At 50.4% G+C, this 4,822-nt stretch overlaps 1 protein-coding gene across 1 annotated transcript in view; it reads right to left on the reverse strand.

The window, feature by feature from the left end:
* The window catches only part of MTCL1 (microtubule crosslinking factor 1), a 112,940-nt gene that overhangs the window by 32,979 nt on the left and 75,139 nt on the right, over nt 1-4,822 (reverse strand). The gene's annotated exons all lie outside the window — the stretch shown is intronic.

Genomic DNA, 4,822 nt, shown 5'->3' on the forward strand with positions numbered 1-4,822 from the left:
CCCCCCCGCATCTCTAACCTAGCAGCCGGGTCGGTGAGCAGTGCCATCACCTGGGCTTCGGCCACCACAGCGCCACAAACCAGGCCAAGAGGAGGCAGCCCCACATAGGCGGCTTCTAGATGACTTTCTAGAAGCTGCGGGCATCAGAGCTGGCGATCATGCATGACTGCCTCACACACGGCTTTCTGGACTCACTGCCCAAGTCCATGAGTGTCTCCCTCAGTTGCATAATTAATGAGTTCATACTTTCTTGTTAAGAGTTCTTCCTGCCCCATTGGGAGGCCTCTCTTTTTTTCCCCAGAGTCCCCCCACCCAAGATGCTTAGGGTGAGTGGCCTGGGGCTCCTTCACTGAACAGACGCCAGTGCCTCGGAGGAGCTGCACAAGGTCTGCCTGCTACATTTTACATTAAAATACCTACAGGAATCTTCAATAAAACGGTTACTGGTAAAATCCATCTTTTACACCTTTATGTCCAAATGGCAATGACAGCGGAGGCCGAGCTCCTTTATGACATGTTTTTTAGAAATGGAAACACTGTCCTATTAAAAATCTTAGGCATCATTGACATTGAAGCATGATGTGCTGCCCACTGGTCCAGTGGTTAAGAATCCACCTTTGCAATGCAGGGGACACGAGTTCGATCCCTGGTCGGAGAAGATCCCACATGCCACAGGGCATCTAGGCCTGTGTGCCACAGCTACCGAGGCCCGTGCGCCCTAGAACCTGTGCTCTGCAATAGGAGAAGCCCGAGCACCCCACAAGAGAGTAGCCGGTGCTCACAACCAAAGAAAAGCCTGCGCACAGCAACGAAGACCCAGCACAGCCAAAAATAAAAATAAGCCAACATTAAAAGAAATAAAGCTCTGTGGACAAGTAACTGCTCCTAGGTAGGACGCTGCCACTCTAGCGTTGGAAAAACCAAAATACAAACAGGCGATGGCAGAATCTGCCATCCAGGATCACCACCACCACCACACAACTGCACATGCTCATACACATCACATACGTGAGAAAGGTTTCACACAACACAGAGATTCCCACCAAACATACATACTTCCCCTTCATTACCGAGTTGCAGAACCATCCCACTCACCTAAGATTCTGATTAGTCACCAAACACATTGACCTCGTCCTATGCAGTTCGTTTACGTTCCACCGACGCCTTCCCCGGTGGTCCCCATGCCATGGACACGTGTTCATCTCGACAGCACGACCACCTCCCTGTATTATCACTGGGGAATCCACACTCCAGCCTTCCCCTACATGGCCTGTGCCACAACGACTACACTGCTCATTTCCTGGACATCTTCAGAGAAAGTGGCATATAAATTACTTTCCACACTAAAGACAACTTCGCTATCTCAATACACAAACAAAAACCAAATCAAACCAAAAAATCAAAAATCTTTCCACATGGTTACTTACTAGGTAACAACAACGCTACTCATTCACCAGGACTCCATTCTGTCTCCCTCCCTGTGACCTCATCTCCCATGACTTCCATTTTGTTCGGGGCAGTTCTGCTACTGCTTCTTTCCAAAGCGGTTTATCGGGTCAGCACCTGTGCCTGCGTACTTGGCATATAAACCCCACATCCTTTCATCGAGGCTGGTATGTCACAGCTGAGGCCGAAGAGTGCTCTCGTTGATGAAAGGACAGGAGGAGGGGCTTGAGAGAAGGACTCCGGGATTTCTGACCCAGAAACTCGATCCTCTGGGCACAGGCTCAGTCTCATATTTACGTGTAATCTGACCCATGCCTGTGCTCCTCCTTCAGCACTATTTTTAAGGCGCCCGGCACATTCCAAACCACATATTCCGTATCCTGCTTTCTTAACAGATGGAAGCTCTCAGCAGACTTGCCGGGAGCCTCAGGGAGCAAAGCCCGGGAAGACGCCCGTGCCACATGGGAATCTTGCTGGCAGCCACTGAGAGGAACAGGCAACCAGAGTATTGGCCTTTCTGAAGTCTGCTCGCTTTGTTCTCCTCTGAGCGGTTAACTTTTCTGTAGCTGCATTAGCAGGCTCATGGGTGCTGGCAGGTTGGGACTTTGGCTCTCTCTGGCTGCGGCAGCTCTGAGGGGCTGGGCGAGGATATGGACACACTGTGCCCCCCCGGGGCTCAGCATGTGCAGCCCAAAGGGCAGGCCTCCCACCATGCAAACCTGTGATCTGCTAACACGCTACTGAATAAGAGGCAGCTATTTTCTTTTTCGCCTTGTTGTGACTGCTGCTGCTGCTGCTAAGTCGCTTCAGTCATGTCCGACTCCTAGCGACCCCATGGACTGCAGCCTACGAGGCTCCTCCGTCCATGGGCTTTTCCAAGCAAGAGCACTGGAGTGGGGCGCCATTGCCTTCTTCTTAGTAGTAGTTAAACATACTACTAAGATTTGGTGTCTACCCAAATCTTCCCAAATAAGCACTTAGCTTCTGTCCCCTTTCCCCAAACGTGAAATCTATAACGTAAAAAACACAGAAGGCACTTCATAAATGGGACTTGAGGAATCTTCTAAACTTCAGCTTCAGTTCAGAAAGTTGTTTCTTCTTTGAAGCCACCAATCTAAGGTGGCTTCTGTCAACCCCTCCACTAGCACCTCCAAGGAGCCAAGGGCTGAAGGAAATTCACATGTGTTTAAGAGTAGTTAGTGTTTGCAGACAGACCAAGGTCACGTCAAGGGCAACAGAAGAGGAAGTCCAGACACCATTAGCAAAGGGGAGGAAGAGGATAGGATTAGCAGATGCCAACTAGAATACACAGGACGGATGCACAAGAAGGTCATACTGTATAGTTCAATATCCTGTCATAAAGCTTCACGGAAAAGAATATGAAGAAGAATGTATATATGTGTGTAACTGAGTCACTCTGCCAAACAGCAGAAATTAACATTGTAAATCACCTATGCGTCAATTTAAAAACAAAAAAACCCTGCTGGCAGTACACCTCGCCTCAGTCTCAGCCCCATTCTAGACGAAAACGTCTGTTCCGTCTGCCTTCCCCGCAGTTACACGGCGCTCCATGGCATCCGTGCCCTGTGCAGAGTCTTTAACCCAGAGTCACTTCTCTGGCCGGCTGCCCTGCTACTGTGTGTACAATTTCCAGTAGAGCCTCATGGGAAACCAAGTGTTGGCAATGTCTTGCCAGCGAAGTCTTCACTAAAGGGTTCTGAGGGTTTTGCCCCCCAGAACTGTCCACAGTACGATCCTTTAACCCAATTTCACATTCAAAGGCCAAGCTGAGCCCCAGGGTGACATCCATGCCAGGGACACACACGGAGAACCAGACCCTACGTGGGATCAACACGGGGCTCCTCTCATCATGAAAGGAAAAACTATGGAGCTGTCAGAGGGGCCAGAAACCAGAGGGGTGTCATCTTTTAGAAAGTATTTTAAAATTGTGTCTGCATACATAAGTTTTCTCTCCTGTGTGAAATGCCTTGGTGAATAAAAAGTCAGAATGAAGCGTGTCTAACTCCTGAGTAAATCAGTTTCCCCTTCTAGGAAATGATGCTCCTGGACCTTGCCTTTTACAGAGTTGTTTTTTATTTTTTTACTGTCTCATTAGAAGGTATAAAATTAAAGGAAACCAGACAGACGCTTGAAAGATGAAACATTCCATGGCAAGATAGTGGGCGTAAGGATTAGTCACCCGAGTGATCTGGGTTTGGAAATGGTCCCCAAGGAGATGGAGCGCCTTTTGGAATGTCCAGGCCTGGTGGGGAGTGGTCAGTGGGGGCCAGTCCCTGCTGAATAGGTAGCACTCCTCATGGGAGGGGCGGGGGTGGGGAGAGGACCGGCCAGGCCCGAGGAGGCAGTTCTGGCCCTAGCTCCATCACCAGTCAGCTGGGGTGGGGGAGAATTTGCTGACACTGCCTCTTGCTTTCTTCCCACTTGTAGAATGAGGGGGTCTGTCTGAAGATCCCTTCTGAGCCGTATTGTTTGGTGACCCAAAGTCACCGCACAGCACTAGCTAACTTTGCTACGTGCCCTTTTACGAAGGTTTATTTTCCCACGGCACTGTTTCAGCTAAGCATCTTCCTCTCTCCAGATTCTCTGTGGCTTCTGAAGCTCTGCAGAGCACACATGCCCAGGAGAGTCAGGGGCAGACTTGTTGCTCCTGGGGAACCAGCAGGGCCTGGGGGTGCAGGGCAGAGAGTCCTCTGACCTCATCACAGTGAACGGGACACGCTTAGTAGACAGGACACCCCGGACGGTGTATAGAGGGAGGAGGGCACCGGACCACCCAGAGAAAGGGCCTCTGGGGGCAGAGAAGACTGGCAATGTGGCCCGGCCTCTGGCCATGAGTTTTCGTGCCAAAGTAACCTGTGTGCAGGACAGGATGCAGATGGGCTGGTTTTGGCCTTACACGTGCTGTCATTTGATGTAGTCTGATTGGCTAGTTTTTGCCCATTTTTACTGTACATTGACAGTTATAAAATCACACCAGAACAAACAGAACATTGGTATCAGCTACTGGAGCCGTGACACCCCTTCCTGCCAGGCAGTCTTCAACAGCAAGACATATTCCTTCTGGTTCTTGATCACTATTCATACTTCGTTACATAGCACCTAGCACTCTTAGGGGACTTTCTCACCCGACTGAGAAGTGAGCTTCTGTTTGCTTCCGGAAGCAAACACCCCGACCTCTCCTAATGCAGAACACGCAGCTCTAACCTTGCCGCAACTTCCTCAACAGGCGGTACCAGAGCCAGACACCCGCCTCAGGGCCACCTACCTTCTGTCCTGGTGGAATTACCTAAAGGGAGGAGCCTTCGCTGACGGGACAACTGTGACCTACAACAGGACCCCCGATCCTCCCCTCGCT

This window comes from Bison bison, unplaced genomic scaffold (genome assembly GCF_000754665.1).
Source record: "Bison bison bison isolate TAMUID 2011002044 unplaced genomic scaffold, Bison_UMD1.0 scf7180017864453, whole genome shotgun sequence".
In the NCBI taxonomy this organism is placed as follows: Eukaryota; Metazoa; Chordata; class Mammalia; order Artiodactyla; family Bovidae; genus Bison; species Bison bison.